Source organism: Equus asinus, chromosome 6 (genome assembly GCF_041296235.1).
Source record: "Equus asinus isolate D_3611 breed Donkey chromosome 6, EquAss-T2T_v2, whole genome shotgun sequence".
Lineage (NCBI taxonomy): Eukaryota > Metazoa > Chordata > Mammalia > Perissodactyla > Equidae > Equus > Equus asinus.
The window spans coordinates 23,229,123-23,250,360 of NC_091795.1; positions in this window are offsets into that span (position 1 = coordinate 23,229,123).

Here is a 21,238-nt window from a genome sequence, read left to right on the forward strand (position 1 = left end):
CATATATGAAAATGTTCCTACAGCTACCTGCAAGCTGGGATCAGCACACTGACTTTTCATTGTAATAAAGTGATAGTTACTTTGTATGGCATACACTGAAATGTCAGAAAAGACTTATATGAGTGTATTTCTAAAGAGATACAAGCAAGCTGGTTTCACAATAGTGATCTTTCATTGAATTAATGTAATAGATATTCTGTCGCACATGTTGTGAAATTTTCAATAAATCTTACATGAAAATGTTACTATAAGTCTACCTGAAAGCTGAGTTAAGTACAATGTTTTTTCATTTTCAGAAAGTATAGCTGTTCTCTATGGCTCATACTGAAATGCGAGAAAAGACTTACGTGAAGATGTTCCTTAAAAGCTACAAGGAAGTTGGTTTCACCACAGCATTCTTTCAATGTGTGAATGTTATAGATATTCCATCATGCCCGTAGTGAAATGTTTGATAGGACTTATTTGAAGATTCCCCTAAACAGCTGCAAGCAAGGTGTTTTCACCACAGTGTTCATTCAGAAAATGAATGTTATACGTATTCTGTCATGCCTCAAGAGAACTATTTGATGTCTTATGTGAGAGTGTTCCTGAACAGCTACAAGCAAGCTTTTTCAACATAGTGTGGTTTCCTTGAATGAATGTTATGGATATCAGGTTGCGGCCGTAGAGAAACGTTTGATAAGGCATAAATGAAATGCTCATAAAGAGCCACTGGTTTCATCAGAACGTTCTTTCTGGATATGGAAGTGATAGCCATTCTGTAGGCATAATGAAGTGTTTGAAGAGCCTTATACGAAGACATTCCCAAGGCGCCAGAAGTAATCTGGCTTCACCACAGTGTTCTTTCAGTGAACGAGTGTTATAGATAGTCTGTCATGCCTGTAGTGAAATGTTTAATAAGTCTTATATGAAGAGGTTTCAAACAGCCGCCAGCAAGCCGGGTTTAGCACAGTGTCCTTTAACTGTAAGTAAGTGAGAGCCATTCTGTATGGCATATACTTAAATGTTAGAGAGGTCTTATATGAAGATGTTCCTAAATAGAATCCCACAAGATGTGTTCAGGACAGAATAATTTCATCATAAGATAGTGACAGCCATTTAGTATGGCATATACAGAAATGCTGAAAAGGACTTAAATGAAGATCTTCCTTAACAGTAAAACCAAGCCACTTTCACCATCGTGTTCTTTCATTGAATGGATGTAATAGATATTCTGTCACGCCTGTAGTTAAATGTTCAATAGGTCTTATAAAAAAATACTCCTAATAATCTACCTGAAAGCTATTAAACACAACCTTCTTTCCTTGTAAGAAGGGTATGGCCATGCTGTATGCCATATACTGAAATGCTTGAAAAGCTTTATATGAAGATGTTCCTCAACAGTTACAAGAAAACTGCTTTCATCCCTGTGTTCATTCAATGAGTGAATGTTTAGAGAGTCTGTCATTCCTGCAAAGGAATGTTTAATAAGTCTTACATGAAGATGTTTCTAAACAGCTACAAGGAAATTCTTTTAAATATAGTGTTATTACATTGAATAAACATTAAAGATATCCCGTCATGACTGTAGGCAAATGTCTGATAAGACTTGAACAAAATATTAATAAACAATTACTTGCAAGCTGGGTTCATCACAGGATTCTTTTCTGGCTATGGAGATGATAGCCATTCTGTATGGCATAAAGTGATATGTTTGAAGAGCCTTTCATTTCTATTCTTAAACAGCTAACAAGCAAGATGGTTTCTTCACAGTGTTCTTTCAGTGAATGAATGTTCTAGATATTGTCACGTCTGTGGTGAAATATTTGATATGTGATGTTCCTAAACAGCTACCTATAAACTGGATTCAGCATGTGCTCTTTCATTTTGTGAAAATGATAGTCGCTCTGTGTGGAATATACTTAAGTATTTGAAGCGTATTATGTGCAGATGTTCCTCAACAGTGAAAAGAAGATGGTTTTTGCATAATTTTCTTTCAGATAACAAATGTTATAGACATTGTCACATCTGTAGTCAAATGTTTGATATGATTTATGTGAAAATATCCCTAAACAGCTACCTGTTGGCTTGATGAAGCACAATGCTCTTTCATTGTAAGAAAGTGTTAGCTGTTCCATGTGGCATCTACTGAAATGTTTGAAATGTCATATGTGAAGATGTTCCTTAAGAGCTACTTGCTAGGTGTTTTCAAGACAATGTTCTTTCAGTGAATGAATGTTACAGATAGTCTATCACACCCGTAGTGAAATGCTGGATAAGTTTTATGAAGATGTCCCTAAGTAGCTACAAGCAAAATGGTTTCACAACAGTGTTCTTACAGACATTGAATGTTATAGATATTCTGTCATGCCTGTAGTGAAATGTTTGATAAGACTTGCATGAACACTTACATGAAGATGTTTCTAAACAGCCACAAGCAGGCTTTTTCAGCACAGTATTTCATTGAATGAATGTGATAATTATCACATTGTGGCTGCAGAGAAACGTTTGATAAGACACACACAAAATGTTCATAAATAGCACGTGCCAGCTGGTTGCATCACAATGTTGTTTAATTTCATGGAAGTGATAATCATTCTGTATAGCATATGATGTGTTTGAATAGCCTTATATAAAGATAGTCCTAAAAACTTATGAGCAATCTGGTTTCACCAGAGTGTGTTCCTCAGTGAATGAATCTTACAGAGATTCTGTCAGAGCAGTAGTGACATGTTTGGTGTTTTGTATGAAGAAATCCTAAATGGCTTCCTGCAAGATGAGTTCAACACAGTGTTATTTCATTTTAAGAAAATGATAGTCATTCTGTTTGGCATAAACTGAAATATTAGAAAAGCCTTATATCAAGATGTTCCTAATTAGCTACCAGCAATCTGGCTTCACAATAGGGTTCTTTCATTGAATGGATGTAATAGATACTTTGTAGTGAAATGTATGATAAGTCTCTTATGAAAAGGTTCCTAAACAGCTGCCTGCAATCTGGCTTCAGCACATTATATCATTGTCTCAAAGTGATATTCATTCAGTATGTCTTATATGGAAATGCTTGAAATGGTGAACATGAAGAAGTTTCTAAATATATACAAGCAAGATTGTTTCTCCACAGTTTTCTTTCTGTGACTGAATGTTATGTATAGTCTGTCACGACTATTGTAAAATGTTTGATAAGTCTTATGTAAAAACGTTCCTAGATAGCTACCTGTGAGCTCTATTTAGCACAGTGTTCTTTCATTGTAGGAAAATGATACCCATTCATTATGGCATATACTGAAATGTGAGAAATGTCTCAAATACACATGTTCCTAATAATAGCTTCAAGATGCTTTCACCACAGAGTTCTTTCAGTGAAACAGTATTGCAGATATTCTGTGACACTTGTAGTGAAGTGTTAGTTAAAACTTACTTGCAAGCTGGATTCAGCACAGTGTTTCTTTCATTGTTTGAAACTCATATTCAATCAGAACAGCAAATATTGAAATGGTTATAATGACTAATATGAAGATGATCCTTAATGGCTGCAAGTAAGATGGTTTCACCACAGTTTTCTCTCAGTGAACAAATGCTATATATATTCTGTCCCACATGCAATGAAATGTTTGTTAAGTCTTATATGAACATGTTCCTAAACAGCTACCTGCAAACTGGGCTTAGAACAGTGTTCTCACATTGTTAGTAATTGATAGGTCATCTGTAGGGCATATGCTGAAATGTTTGAAATGTCTTATGTGAATATGCCCCTAAACAGCTGTAAGCACATTTGTTTCACCAGAGTTCCTTTAGTGTATGAATCTTATGGATATTTTTCAAGTCTGTAGTGTAATTTTTTAAGTATTTTATGACGTTCTTCCTAAACAGATACTAGGAAACAAGGGTTCAGCTCATCCTTCTTTCCTTGAGTGAATATTAAAATTATTCTGTCATGACCATAGTGCAATATTTGTTAAGACTTATAAAAAGATATTTCTAAAAAGCAACTTTCCAGCTGGGTTCTTAACATCGTTCTTTCATTTTATGGAAGTGATAACCATTCTGGATGGAATACACTGAAATGTTTGAAAAGACTTGTATGAAGATACTCCTAAATAGCTACAAGCAATCTGGTTACACCACAGTGTTCTTTCATTTAATAAACTTTATCTATATTCTCCTATAGCTGTAGTGAAATGTTTTATATCATATATGAAAATGTTCCTACAGCTACCTGCAAGCTGGGATCAGCACACTGACTTTTCATTGTAATAAAGTGATAGTTACTTTGTATGGCATACACTGAAATGTCAGAAAAGACTTATATGAGTGTATTTCTAAAGAGATACAAGCAAGCTGGTTTCACAATAGTGATCTTTCATTGAATTAATGTAATAGATATTCTGTCGCACATGTTGTGAAATTTTCAATAAATCTTACATGAAAATGTTACTATAAGTCTACCTGAAAGCTGAGTTAAGTACAATGTTTTTTCATTTTCAGAAAGTATAGCTGTTCTCTATGGCTCATACTGAAATGCGAGAAAAGACTTACGTGAAGATGTTCCTTAAAAGCTACAAGGAAGTTGGTTTCACCACAGCATTCTTTCAATGTGTGAATGTTATAGATATTCCATCATGCCCGTAGTGAAATGTTTGATAGGACTTATTTGAAGATTCCCCTAAACAGCTGCAAGCAAGGTGTTTTCACCACAGTGTTCATTCAGAAAATGAATGTTATACGTATTCTGTCATGCCTCAAGAGAACTATTTGATGTCTTATGTGAGAGTGTTCCTGAACAGCTACAAGCAAGCTTTTTCAACATAGTGTGGTTTCCTTGAATGAATGTTATGGATATCAGGTTGCGGCCGTAGAGAAACGTTTGATAAGGCATAAATGAAATGCTCATAAAGAGCCACTGGTTTCATCAGAACGTTCTTTCTGGATATGGAAGTGATAGCCATTCTGTAGGCATAATGAAGTGTTTGAAGAGCCTTATACGAAGACATTCCCAAGGCGCCAGAAGTAATCTGGCTTCACCACAGTGTTCTTTCAGTGAACGAGTGTTATAGATAGTCTGTCATGCCTGTAGTGAAATGTTTAATAAGTCTTATATGAAGAGGTTTCAAACAGCCGCCAGCAAGCCGGGTTTAGCACAGTGTCCTTTAACTGTAAGTAAGTGAGAGCCATTCTGTATGGCATATACTTAAATGTTAGAGAGGTCTTATATGAAGATGTTCCTAAATAGAATCCCACAAGATGTGTTCAGGACAGAATAATTTCATCATAAGATAGTGACAGCCATTTAGTATGGCATATACAGAAATGCTGAAAAGGACTTAAATGAAGATCTTCCTTAACAGTAAAACCAAGCCACTTTCACCATCGTGTTCTTTCATTGAATGGATGTAATAGATATTCTGTCACGCCTGTAGTTAAATGTTCAATAGGTCTTATAAAAAAATACTCCTAATAATCTACCTGAAAGCTATTAAACACAACCTTCTTTCCTTGTAAGAAGGGTATGGCCATGCTGTATGCCATATACTGAAATGCTTGAAAAGCTTTATATGAAGATGTTCCTCAACAGTTACAAGAAAACTGCTTTCATCCCTGTGTTCATTCAATGAGTGAATGTTTAGAGAGTCTGTCATTCCTGCAAAGGAATGTTTAATAAGTCTTACATGAAGATGTTTCTAAACAGCTACAAGGAAATTCTTTTAAATATAGTGTTATTACATTGAATAAACATTAAAGATATCCCGTCATGACTGTAGGCAAATGTCTGATAAGACTTGAACAAAATATTAATAAACAATTACTTGCAAGCTGGGTTCATCACAGGATTCTTTTCTGGCTATGGAGATGATAGCCATTCTGTATGGCATAAAGTGATATGTTTGAAGAGCCTTTCATTTCTATTCTTAAACAGCTAACAAGCAAGATGGTTTCTTCACAGTGTTCTTTCAGTGAATGAATGTTCTAGATATTGTCACGTCTGTGGTGAAATATTTGATATGTGATGTTCCTAAACAGCTACCTATAAACTGGATTCAGCATGTGCTCTTTCATTTTGTGAAAATGATAGTCGCTCTGTGTGGAATATACTTAAGTATTTGAAGCGTATTATGTGCAGATGTTCCTCAACAGTGAAAAGAAGATGGTTTTTGCATAATTTTCTTTCAGATAACAAATGTTATAGACATTGTCACATCTGTAGTCAAATGTTTGATATGATTTATGTGAAAATATCCCTAAACAGCTACCTGTTGGCTTGATGAAGCACAATGCTCTTTCATTGTAAGAAAGTGTTAGCTGTTCCATGTGGCATCTACTGAAATGTTTGAAATGTCATATGTGAAGATGTTCCTTAAGAGCTACTTGCTAGGTGTTTTCAAGACAATGTTCTTTCAGTGAATGAATGTTACAGATAGTCTATCACACCCGTAGTGAAATGCTGGATAAGTTTTATGAAGATGTCCCTAAGTAGCTACAAGCAAAATGGTTTCACAACAGTGTTCTTACAGACATTGAATGTTATAGATATTCTGTCATGCCTGTAGTGAAATGTTTGATAAGACTTGCATGAACACTTACATGAAGATGTTTCTAAACAGCCACAAGCAGGCTTTTTCAGCACAGTATTTCATTGAATGAATGTGATAATTATCACATTGTGGCTGCAGAGAAACGTTTGATAAGACACACACAAAATGTTCATAAATAGCACGTGCCAGCTGGTTGCATCACAATGTTGTTTAATTTCATGGAAGTGATAATCATTCTGTATAGCATATGATGTGTTTGAATAGCCTTATATAAAGATAGTCCTAAAAACTTATGAGCAATCTGGTTTCACCAGAGTGTGTTCCTCAGTGAATGAATCTTACAGAGATTCTGTCAGAGCAGTAGTGACATGTTTGGTGTTTTGTATGAAGAAATCCTAAATGGCTTCCTGCAAGATGAGTTCAACACAGTGTTATTTCATTTTAAGAAAATGATAGTCATTCTGTTTGGCATAAACTGAAATATTAGAAAAGCCTTATATCAAGATGTTCCTAATTAGCTACCAGCAATCTGGCTTCACAATAGGGTTCTTTCATTGAATGGATGTAATAGATACTTTGTAGTGAAATGTATGATAAGTCTCTTATGAAAAGGTTCCTAAACAGCTGCCTGCAATCTGGCTTCAGCACATTATATCATTGTCTCAAAGTGATATTCATTCAGTATGTCTTATATGGAAATGCTTGAAATGGTGAACATGAAGAAGTTTCTAAATATATACAAGCAAGATTGTTTCTCCACAGTTTTCTTTCAGTGACTGAATGTTATGTATAGTCTGTCACGACTATTGTAAAATGTTTGATAAGTCTTATGTAAAAACGTTCCTAGATAGCTATCTGTGAGCTCTATTTAGCACAGTGTTCTTTCATTGTAGGAAAATGATACCCATTCATTATGGCATATACTGAAATGTGAGAAATGTCTCAAATACACATGTTCCTAATAATAGCTTCAAGATGCTTTCACCACAGAGTTCTTTCAGTGAAACAGTATTGCAGATATTCTGTGACACTTGTAGTGAAGTGTTAGTTAAAACTTACTTGCAAGCTGGATTCAGCACAGTGTTTCTTTCATTGTTTGAAACTCATATTCAATCAGAACAGCAAATATTGAAATGGTTATAATGACTAATATGAAGATGATCCTTAATGGCTGCAAGTAAGATGGTTTCACCACAGTTTTCTCTCAGTGAACAAATGCTATATATATTCTGTCCCACATGCAATGAAATGTTTGTTAAGTCTTATATGAACATGTTCCTAAACAGCTACCTGCAAACTGGGCTTAGAACAGTGTTCTCACATTGTTAGTAATTGATAGGTCATCTGTAGGGCATATGCTGAAATGTTTGAAATGTCTTATGTGAATATGCCCCTAAACAGCTGTAAGCACATTTGTTTCACCAGAGTTCCTTTAGTGTATGAATCTTATGGATATTTTTCAAGTCTGTAGTGTAATTTTTTAAGTATTTTATGACGTTCTTCCTAAACAGATACTAGGAAACAAGGGTTCAGCTCATCCTTCTTTCCTTGAGTGAATATTAAAATTATTCTGTCATGACCATAGCGCAATATTTGTTAAGACTTATAAAAAGATATTTCTAAAAAGCAACTTTCCAGCTGGGTTCTTAACATCGTTCTTTCATTTTATGGAAGTGATAACCATTCTGGATGGAATACACTGAAATGTTTGAAAAGACTTGTATGAAGATACTCCTAAATAGCTACAAGCAATCTGGTTACACCACAGTGTTCTTTCATTTAATAAACTTTATCTATATTCTCCTATAGCTGTAGTGAAATGTTTTATATCATATATGAAAATGTTCCTACAGCTACCTGCAAGCTGGGATCAGCACACTGACTTTTCATTGTAATAAAGTGATAGTTACTTTGTATGGCATACACTGAAATGTCAGAAAAGACTTATATGAGTGTATTTCTAAAGAGATACAAGCAAGCTGGTTTCACAATAGTGATCTTTCATTGAATTAATGTAATAGATATTCTGTCGCACATGTTGTGAAATTTTCAATAAATCTTACATGAAAATGTTACTATAAGTCTACCTGAAAGCTGAGTTAAGTACAATGTTTTTTCATTTTCAGAAAGTATAGCTGTTCTCTATGGCTCATACTGAAATGCGAGAAAAGACTTACGTGAAGATGTTCCTTAAAAGCTACAAGGAAGTTGGTTTCACCACAGCATTCTTTCAATGTGTGAATGTTATAGATATTCCATCATGCCCGTAGTGAAATGTTTGATAGGACTTATTTGAAGATTCCCCTAAACAGCTGCAAGCAAGGTGTTTTCACCACAGTGTTCATTCAGAAAATGAATGTTATACGTATTCTGTCATGCCTCAAGAGAACTATTTGATGTCTTATGTGAGAGTGTTCCTGAACAGCTACAAGCAAGCTTTTTCAACATAGTGTGGTTTCCTTGAATGAATGTTATGGATATCAGGTTGCGGCCGTAGAGAAACGTTTGATAAGGCATAAATGAAATGCTCATAAAGAGCCACTGGTTTCATCAGAACGTTCTTTCTGGATATGGAAGTGATAGCCATTCTGTAGGCATAATGAAGTGTTTGAAGAGCCTTATACGAAGACATTCCCAAGGCGCCAGAAGTAATCTGGCTTCACCACAGTGTTCTTTCAGTGAACGAGTGTTATAGATAGTCTGTCATGCCTGTAGTGAAATGTTTAATAAGTCTTATATGAAGAGGTTTCAAACAGCCGCCAGCAAGCCGGGTTTAGCACAGTGTCCTTTAACTGTAAGTAAGTGAGAGCCATTCTGTATGGCATATACTTAAATGTTAGAGAGGTCTTATATGAAGATGTTCCTAAATAGAATCCCACAAGATGTGTTCAGGACAGAATAATTTCATCATAAGATAGTGACAGCCATTTAGTATGGCATATACAGAAATGCTGAAAAGGACTTAAATGAAGATCTTCCTTAACAGTAAAACCAAGCCACTTTCACCATCGTGTTCTTTCATTGAATGGATGTAATAGATATTCTGTCACGCCTGTAGTTAAATGTTCAATAGGTCTTATAAAAAAATACTCCTAATAATCTACCTGAAAGCTATTAAACACAACCTTCTTTCCTTGTAAGAAGGGTATGGCCATGCTGTATGCATATGGCATACATATTGAAAAGCTTTATATGAGAAGATGTTCCTCAACAGTTACAAGAAAACTGCTTTCATCCCTGTGTTCATTCAATGAGTGAATGTTTAGAGAGTCTGTCATTCCTGCAAAGGAATGTTTAATAAGTCTTACATGAAGATGTTTCTAAACAGCTACAAGGAAATTCTTTTAAATATAGTGTTATTACATTGAATAAACATTAAAGATATCCCGTCATGACTGTAGGCAAATGTCTGATAAGACTTGAACAAAATATTAATAAACAATTACTTGCAAGCTGGGTTCATCACAGGATTCTTTTCTGGCTATGGAGATGATAGCCATTCTGTATGGCATAAAGTGATATGTTTGAAGAGCCTTTCATTTCTATTCTTAAACAGCTAACAAGCAAGATGGTTTCTTCACAGTGTTCTTTCAGTGAATGAATGTTCTAGATATTGTCACGTCTGTGGTGAAATATTTGATATATGATGTTCCTAAACAGCTACCTATAAACTGGATTCAGCATGTGCTCTTTCATTTTGTGAAAATGATAGTCGCTCTGTGTGGAATATACTTAAGTATTTGAAGCGTATTATGTGCAGATGTTCCTCAACAGTGAAAAGAAGATGGTTTTTGCATAATTTTCTTTCAGATAACAAATGTTATAGACATTGTCACATCTGTAGTCAAATGTTTGATATGATTTATGTGAAAATATCCCTAAACAGCTACCTGTTGGCTTGATGAAGCACAATGCTCTTTCATTGTAAGAAAGTGTTAGCTGTTCCATGTGGCATCTACTGAAATGTTTGAAATGTCATATGTGAAGATGTTCCTTAAGAGCTACTTGCTAGGTGTTTTCAAGACAATGTTCTTTCAGTGAATGAATGTTACAGATAGTCTATCACACCCGTAGTGAAATGCTGGATAAGTTTTATGAAGATGTCCCTAAGTAGCTACAAGCAAAATGGTTTCACAACAGTGTTCTTACAGACATTGAATGTTATAGATATTCTGTCATGCCTGTAGTGAAATGTTTGATAAGACTTGCATGAACACTTACATGAAGATGTTTCTAAACAGCCACAAGCAGGCTTTTACAGCACAGTATTTCATTGAATGAATGTGATAATTATCACATTGTGGCTGCAGAGAAACGTTTGATAAGACACACACAAAATGTTCATAAATAGCACGTGCCAGCTGGTTGCATCACAATGTTGTTTAATTTCATGGAAGTGATAATCATTCTGTATAGCATATGATGTGTTTGAATAGCCTTATATAAAGATAGTCCTAAAAACTTATGAGCAATCTGGTTTCACCAGAGTGTGTTCCTCAGTGAATGAATCTTACAGAGATTCTGTCAGAGCAGTAGTGACATGTTTGGTGTTTTGTATGAAGAAATCCTAAATGGCTTCCTGCAAGATGAGTTCAACACAGTGTTATTTCATTTTAAGAAAATGATAGTCATTCTGTTTGGCATAAACTGAAATATTAGAAAAGCCTTATATCAAGATGTTCCTAATTAGCTACCAGCAATCTGGCTTCACAATAGGGTTCTTTCATTGAATGGATGTAATAGATACTTTGTAGTGAAATGTATGATAAGTCTCTTATGAAAAGGTTCCTAAACAGCTGCCTGCAATCTGGCTTCAGCACATTATATCATTGTCTCAAAGTGATATTCATTCAGTATGTCTTATATGGAAATGCTTGAAATGGTGAACATGAAGAAGTTTCTAAATATATACAAGCAAGATTGTTTCTCCACAGTTTTCTTTCTGTGACTGAATGTTATGTATAGTCTGTCACGACTATTGTAAAATGTTTGATAAGTCTTATGTAAAAACGTTCCTAGATAGCTATCTGTGAGCTCTATTTAGCACAGTGTTCTTTCATTGTAGGAAAATGATACCCATTCATTATGGCATATACTGAAATGTGAGAAATGTCTCAAATACACATGTTCCTAATAATAGCTTCAAGATGCTTTCACCACAGAGTTCTTTCAGTGAAACAGTATTGCAGATATTCTGTGACACTTGTAGTGAAGTGTTAGTTAAAACTTACTTGCAAGCTGGATTCAGCACAGTGTTTCTTTCATTGTTTGAAACTCATATTCAATCAGAACAGCAAATATTGAAATGGTTATAATGACTAATATGAAGATGATCCTTAATGGCTGCAAGTAAGATGGTTTCACCACAGTTTTCTCTCAGTGAACAAATGCTATATATATTCTGTCCCACATGCAATGAAATGTTTGTTAAGTCTTATATGAACATGTTCCTAAACAGCTACCTGCAAACTGGGCTTAGAACAGTGTTCTCACATTGTTAGTAATTGATAGGTCATCTGTAGGGCATATGCTGAAATGTTTGAAATGTCTTATGTGAATATGCCCCTAAACAGCTGTAAGCACATTTGTTTCACCAGAGTTCCTTTAGTGTATGAATCTTATGGATATTTTTCAAGTCTGTAGTGTAATTTTTTAAGTATTTTATGACGTTCTTCCTAAACAGATACTAGGAAACAAGGGTTCAGCTCATCCTTCTTTCCTTGAGTGAATATTAAAATTATTCTGTCATGACCATAGCGCAATATTTGTTAAGACTTATAAAAAGATATTTCTAAAAAGCAACTTTCCAGCTGGGTTCTTAACATCGTTCTTTCATTTTATGGAAGTGATAACCATTCTGGATGGAATACACTGAAATGTTTGAAAAGACTTGTATGAAGATACTCCTAAATAGCTACAAGCAATCTGGTTACACCACAGTGTTCTTTCATTTAATAAACTTTATCTATATTCTCCTATAGCTGTAGTGAAATGTTTTATATCATATATGAAAATGTTCCTACAGCTACCTGCAAGCTGGGATCAGCACACTGACTTTTCATTGTAATAAAGTGATAGTTACTTTGTATGGCATACACTGAAATGTCAGAAAAGACTTATATGAGTGTATTTCTAAAGAGATACAAGCAAGCTGGTTTCACAATAGTGATCTTTCATTGAATTAATGTAATAGATATTCTGTCGCACATGTTGTGAAATTTTCAATAAATCTTACATGAAAATGTTACTATAAGTCTACCTGAAAGCTGAGTTAAGTACAATGTTTTTTCATTTTCAGAAAGTATAGCTGTTCTCTATGGCTCATACTGAAATGCGAGAAAAGACTTACGTGAAGATGTTCCTTAAAAGCTACAAGGAAGTTGGTTTCACCACAGCATTCTTTCAATGTGTGAATGTTATAGATATTCCATCATGCCCGTAGTGAAATGTTTGATAGGACTTATTTGAAGATTCCCCTAAACAGCTGCAAGCAAGGTGTTTTCACCACAGTGTTCATTCAGAAAATGAATGTTATACGTATTCTGTCATGCCTCAAGAGAACTATTTGATGTCTTATGTGAGAGTGTTCCTGAAGAGCTACAAGCAAGCTTTTTCAACATAGTGTGGTTTCCTTGAATGAATGTTATGGATATCAGGTTGCGGCCGTAGAGAAACGTTTGATAAGGCATAAATGAAATGCTCATAAAGAGCCACTGGTTTCATCAGAACGTTCTTTCTGGATATGGAAGTGATAGCCATTCTGTAGGCATAATGAAGTGTTTGAAGAGCCTTATACGAAGACATTCCCAAGGCGCCAGAAGTAATCTGGCTTCACCACAGTGTTCTTTCAGTGAACGAGTGTTATAGATAGTCTGTCATGCCTGTAGTGAAATGTTTAATAAGTCTTATATGAAGAGGTTTCAAACAGCCGCCAGCAAGCCGGGTTTAGCACAGTGTCCTTTAACTGTAAGTAAGTGAGAGCCATTCTGTATGGCATATACTTAAATGTTAGAGAGGTCTTATATGAAGATGTTCCTAAATAGAATCCCACAAGATGTGTTCAGGACAGAATAATTTCATCATAAGATAGTGACAGCCATTTAGTATGGCATATACAGAAATGCTGAAAAGGACTTAAATGAAGATCTTCCTTAACAGTAAAACCAAGCCACTTTCACCATCGTGTTCTTTCATTGAATGGATGTAATAGATATTCTGTCACGCCTGTAGTTAAATGTTCAATAGGTCTTATAAAAAAATACTCCTAATAATCTACCTGAAAGCTATTAAACACAACCTTCTTTCCTTGTAAGAAGGGTATGGCCATGCTGTATGCATATGGCATACATATTGAAAAGCTTTATATGAGAAGATGTTCCTCAACAGTTACAAGAAAACTGCTTTCATCCCTGTGTTCATTCAATGAGTGAATGTTTAGAGAGTCTGTCATTCCTGCAAAGGAATGTTTAATAAGTCTTACATGAAGATGTTTCTAAACAGCTACAAGGAAATTCTTTTAAATATAGTGTTATGACATTGAATAAACATTAAAGATATCCCGTCATGACTGTAGGCAAATGTCTGATAAGACTTGAACAAAATATTAATAAACAATTACTTGCAAGCTGGGTTCATCACAGGATTCTTTTCTGGCTATGGAGATGATAGCCATTCTGTATGGCATAAAGTGATATGTTTGAAGAGCCTTTCATTTCTATTCTTAAACAGCTAACAAGCAAGATGGTTTCTTCACAGTGTTCTTTCAGTGAATGAATGTTCTAGATATTGTCACGTCTGTGGTGAAATATTTGATATGTGATGTTCCTAAACAGCTACCTATAAACTGGATTCAGCATGTGCTCTTTCATTTTGTGAAAATGATAGTCGCTCTGTGTGGAATATACTTAAGTATTTGAAGCGTATTATGTGCAGATGTTCCTCAACAGTGAAAAGAAGATGGTTTTTGCATAATTTTCTTTCAGATAACAAATGTTATAGACATTGTCACATCTGTAGTCAAATGTTTGATATGATTTATGTGAAAATATCCCTAAACAGCTACCTGTTGGCTTGATGAAGCACAATGCTCTTTCATTGTAAGAAAGTGTTAGCTGTTCCATGTGGCATCTACTGAAATGTTTGAAATGTCATATGTGAAGATGTTCCTTAAGAGCTACTTGCTAGGTGTTTTCAAGACAATGTTCTTTCAGTGAATGAATGTTACAGATAGTCTATCACACCCGTAGTGAAATGCTGGATAAGTTTTATGAAGATGTCCCTAAGTAGCTACAAGCAAAATGGTTTCACAACAGTGTTCTTACAGACATTGAATGTTATAGATATTCTGTCATGCCTGTAGTGAAATGTTTGATAAGACTTGCATGAACACTTACATGAAGATGTTTCTAAACAGCCACAAGCAGGCTTTTTCAGCACAGTATTTCATTGAATGAATGTGATAATTATCACATTGTGGCTGCAGAGAAACGTTTGATAAGACACACACAAAATGTTCATAAATAGCACGTGCCAGCTGGTTGCATCACAATGTTGTTTAATTTCATGGAAGTGATAATCATTCTGTATAGCATATGATGTGTTTGAATAGCCTTATATAAAGATAGTCCTAAAAACTTATGAGCAATCTGGTTTCACCAGAGTGTGTTCCTCAGTGAATGAATCTTACAGAGATTCTGTCAGAGCAGTAGTGACATGTTTGGTGTTTTGTATGAAGAAATCCTAAATGGCTTCCTGCAAGATGAGTTCAACACAGTGTTATTTCATTTTAAGAAAATGATAGTCATTCTGTTTGGCATAAACTGAAATATTAGAAAAGCCTTATATCAAGATGTTCCTAATTAGCTACCAGCAATCTGGCTTCACAATAGGGTTCTTTCATTGAATGGATGTAATAGATACTTTGTAGTGAAATGTATGATAAGTCTCTTATGAAAAGGTTCCTAAACAGCTGCCTGCAATCTGGCTTCAGCACATTATATCATTGTCTCAAAGTGATATTCATTCAGTATGTCTTATATGGAAATGCTTGAAATGGTGAACATGAAGAAGTTTCTAAATATATACAAGCAAGATTGTTTCTCCACAGTTTTCTTTCTGTGACTGAATGTTATGTATAGTCTGTCACGACTATTGTAAAATGTTTGATAAGTCTTATGTAAAAACGTTCCTAGATAGCTATCTGTGAGCTCTATTTAGCACAGTGTTCTTTCATTGTAGGAAAATGATACCCATTCATTATGGCATATACTGAAATGTGAGAAATGTCTCAAATACACATGTTCCTAATAATAGCTTCAAGATGCTTTCACCACAGAGTTCTTTCAGTGAAACAGTATTGCAGATATTCTGTGACACTTGTAGTGAAGTGTTAGTTAAAACTTACTTGCAAGCTGGATTCAGCACAGTGTTTCTTTCATTGTTTGAAACTCATATTCAATCAGAACAGCAAATATTGAAATGGTTATAATGACTAATATGAAGATGATCCTTAATGGCTGCAAGTAAGATGGTTTCACCACAGTTTTCTCTCAGTGAACAAATGCTATATATATTCTGTCCCACATGCAATGAAATGTTTGTTAAGTCTTATATGAACATGTTCCTAAACAGCTACCTGCAAACTGGGCTTAGAACAGTGTTCTCACATTGTTAGTAATTGATAGGTCATCTGTAGGGCATATGCTGAAATGTTTGAAATGTCTTATGTGAATATGCCCCTAAACAGCTGTAAGCACATTTGTTTCACCAGAGTTCCTTTAGTGTATGAATCTTATGGATATTTTTCAAGTCTGTAGTGTAATTTTTTAAGTATTTTATGACGTTCTTCCTAAACAGATACTAGGAAACAAGGGTTCAGCTCATCCTTCTTTCCTTGAGTGAATATTAAAATTATTCTGTCATGACCATAGCGCAATATTTGTTAAGACTTATAAAAAGATATTTCTAAAAAGCAACTTTCCAGCTGGGTTCTTAACATCGTTCTTTCATTTTATGGAAGTGATAACCATTCTGGATGGAATACACTGAAATGTTTGAAAAGACTTGTATGAAGATACTCCTAAATAGCTACAAGCAATCTGGTTACACCACAGTGTTCTTTCATTTAATAAACTTTATCTATATTCTCCTATAGCTGTAGTGAAATGTTTTATATCATATATGAAAATGTTCCTACAGCTACCTGCAAGCTGGGATCAGCACACTGACTTTTCATTGTAATAAAGTGATAGTTACTTTGTATGGCATACACTGAAATGTCAGAAAAGACTTATATGAGTGTATTTCTAAAGAGATACAAGCAAGCTGGTTTCACAATAGTGATCTTTCATTGAATTAATGTAATAGATATTCTGTCGCACATGTTGTGAAATTTTCAATAAATCTTACATGAAAATGTTACTATAAGTCTACCTGAAAGCTGAGTTAAGTACAATGTTTTTTCATTTTCAGAAAGTATAGCTGTTCTCTATGGCTCATACTGAAATGCGAGAAAAGACTTACGTGAAGATGTTCCTTAAAAGCTACAAGGAAGTTGGTTTCACCACAGCATTCTTTCAATGTGTGAATGTTATAGATATTCCATCATGCCCGTAGTGAAATGTTTGATAGGACTTATTTGAAGATTCCCCTAAACAGCTGCAAGCAAGGTGTTTTCACCACAGTGTTCATTCAGAAAATGAATGTTATACGTATTCTGTCATGCCTCAAGAGAACTATTTGATGTCTTATGTGAGAGTGTTCCTGAACAGCTACAAGCAAGCTTTTTCAACATAGTGTGGTTTCCTTGAATGAATGTTATGGATATCAGGTTGCGGCCGTAGAGAAACGTTTGATAAGGCATAAATGAAATGCTCATAAAGAGCCACTGGTTTCATCAGAACGTTCTTTCTGGATATGGAAGTGATAGCCATTCTGTAGGCATAATGAAGTGTTTGAAGAGCCTTATACGAAGACATTCCCAAGGCGCCAGAAGTAATCTGGCTTCACCACAGTGTTCTTTCAGTGAACGAGTGTTATAGATAGTCTGTCATGCCTGTAGTGAAATGTTTAATAAGTCTTATATGAAGAGGTTTCAAACAGCCGCCAGCAAGCCGGGTTTAGCACAGTGTCCTTTAACTGTAAGTAAGTGAGAGCCATTCTGTATGGCATATACTTAAATGTTAGAGAGGTCTTATATGAAGATGTTCCTAAATAGAATCCCACAAGATGTGTTCAGGACAGAATAATTTCATCATAAGATAGTGACAGCCATTTAGTATGGCATATACAGAAATGCTGAAAAGGACTTAAATGAAGATCTTCCTTAACAGTAAAACCAAGCCACTTTCACCATCGTGTTCTTTCATTGAATGGATGTAATAGATATTCTGTCACGCCTGTAGTTAAATGTTCAATAGGTCTTATAAAAAAATACTCCTAATAATCTACCTGAAAGCTATTAAACACAACCTTCTTTCCTTGTAAGAAGGGTATGGCCATGCTGTATGCCATATACTGAAATGCTTGAAAAGCTTTATATGAAGATGTTCCTCAACAGTTACAAGAAAACTGCTTTCATCCCTGTGTTCATTCAATGAGTGAATGTTTAGAGAGTCTGTCATTCCTGCAAAGGAATGTTTAATAAGTCTTACATGAAGATGTTTCTAAACAGCTACAAGGAAATTCTTTTAAATATAGTGTTATTACATTGAATAAACATTAAAGATATCCCGTCATGACTGTAGGCAAATGTCTGATAAGACTTGAACAAAATATTAATAAACAATTACTTGCAAGCTGGGTTCATCACAGGATTCTTTTCTGGCTATGGAGATGATAGCCATTCTGTATGGCATAAAGTGATATGTTTGAAGAGCCTTTCATTTCTATTCTTAAACAGCTAACAAGCAAGATGGTTTCTTCACAGTGTTCTTTCAGTGAATGAATGTTCTAGATATTGTCACGTCTGTGGTGAAATATTTGATATGTGATGTTCCTAAACAGCTACCTATAAACTGGATTCAGCATGTGCTCTTTCATTTTGTGAAAATGATAGTCGCTCTGTGTGGAATATACTTAAGTATTTGAAGCGTATTCTGTGCAGATGTTCCTCAACAGTGAAAAGAAGATGGTTTTTGCATAATTTTCTTTCAGATAACAAATGTTATAGACATTGTCACATCTGTAGTCAAATGTTTGATATGATTTATGTGAAAATATCCCTAAACAGCTACCTGTTGGCTTGATGAAGCACAATGCTCTTTCATTGTAAGAAAGTGTTAGCTGTTCCATGTGGCATCTACTGAAATGTTTGAAATGTCATATGTGAAGATGTTCCTTAAGAGCTACTTGCTAGGTGTTTTCAAGACAATGTTCTTTCAGTGAATGAATGTTACAGATAGTCTATCACACCCGTAGTGAAATGCTGGATAAGTTTTATGAAGATGTCCCTAAGTAGCTACAAGCAAAATGGTTTCACAACAGTGTTCTTACAGACATTGAATGTTATAGATATTCTGTCATGCCTGTAGTGAAATGTTTGATAAGACTTGCATGAACACTTACATGAAGATGTTTCTAAACAGCCACAAGCAGGCTTTTTCAACACAGTATTTCATTGAATGAATGTGATAATTATCACATTGTGGCTGCAGAGAAACGTTTGATAAGACACACACAAAATGTTCATAAATAGCACGTGCCAGCTGGTTGCATCACAATGTTGTTTAATTTCATGGAAGTGATAATCATTCTGTATAGCATATGATGTGTTTGAATAGCCTTATATAAAGATAGTCCTAAAAACTTATGAGCAATCTGGTTTCACCAGAGTGTGTTCCTCAGTGAATGAATCTTACAGAGATTCTGTCAGAGCAGTAGTGACATGTTTGGTGTTTTGTATGAAGAAATCCTAAATGGCTTCCTGCAAGATGAGTTCAACACAGTGTTATTTCATTTTAAGAAAATGATAGTCATTCTGTTTGGCATAAACTGAAATATTAGAAAAGCCTTATATCAAGATGTTCCTAATTAGCTACCAGCAATCTGGCTTCACAATAGGGTTCTTTCATTGAATGGATGTAATAGATACTTTGTAGTGAAATGTATGATAAGTCTCTTATGAAAAGGTTCCTAAACAGCTGCCTGCAATCTGGCTTCAGCACATTATATCATTGTCTCAAAGTGATATTCATTCAGTATGTCTTATATGGAAATGCTTGAAATGGTGAACATGAAGAAGTTTCTAAATATATACAAGCAAGATTGTTTCTCCACAGTTTTCTTTCTGTGACTGAATGTTATGTATAGTCTGTCACGACTATTGTAAAATGTTTGATAAGTCTTATGTAAAAACGTTCCTAGATAGCTATCTGTGAGCTCTATTTAGCACAGTGTTCTTTCATTGTAGGAAAATGATACCCATTCATTATGGCATATACTGAAATGTGAGAAATGTCTCAAATACACATGTTCCTAATAATAGCTTCAAGATGCTTTCACCACAGAGTTCTTTCAGTGAAACAGTATTGCAGATATTCTGTGACACTTGTAGTGAAGTGTTAGTTAAAACTTACTTGCAAGCTGGATTCAGCACAGTGTTTCTTTCATTGTTTGAAACTCATATTCAATCAGAACAGCAAATATTGAAATGGTTATAATGACTAATATGAAGATGATCCTTAATGGCTGCAAGTAAGATGGTTTCACCACAGTTTTCTCTCAGTGAACAAATGCTATATATATTCTGTCCCACATGCAATGAAATGTTTGTTAAGTCTTATATGAACATGTTCCTAAACAGCTACCTGCAAACTGGGCTTAGAACAGTGTTCTCACATTGTTAGTAATTGATAGGTCATCTGTAGGGCATATGCTGAAATGTTTGAAATGTCTTATGTGAATATGCCCCTAAACAGCTGTAAGCACATTTGTTTCACCAGAGTTCCTTTAGTGTATGAATCTTATGGCTATTTTTCAAGTCTGTAGTGTAATTTTTTAAGTATTTTATGACGTTCTTCCTAAACAGATACTAGGAAACAAGGGTTCAGCTCATCCTTCTTTCCTTGAGTGAATATTAAAATTATTCTGTCATGACCATAGCGCAATATTTGTTAAGACTTATAAAAAGATATTTCTAAAAAGCAACTTTCCAGCTGGGTTCTTAACATCGTTCTTTCATTTTATGGAAGTGATAACCATTCTGGATGGAATACACTGAAATGTTTGAAAAGACTTGTATGAAGATACTCCTAAATAGCTACAAGCAATCTGGTTACACCACAGTGTTCTTTCATTTAATAAACTTTATCTATATTCTCCTATAGCTGTAGTGAAATGTTTTATATCATATATGAAAATGTTCCTACAGCTACCTGCAAGCTGGGATCAGCACACTGACTTTTCATTGTAATAAAGTGATAGTTACTTTGTATGGCATACACTGAAATGTCAGAAAAGACTTATATGAGTGTATTTCTAAAGAGATACAAGCAAGCTGGTTTCACAATAGTGATCTTTCATTGAATTAATGTAATAGATATTCTGTCGCACATGTTGTGAAATTTTCAATAAATCTTACATGAAAATGTTACTATAAGTCTACCTGAAAGCTGAGTTAAGTACAATGTTTTTTCATTTTCAGAAAGTATAGCTGTTCTCTATGGCTCATACTGAAATGCGAGAAAAGACTTACGTGAAGATGTTCCTTAAAAGCTACAAGGAAGTTG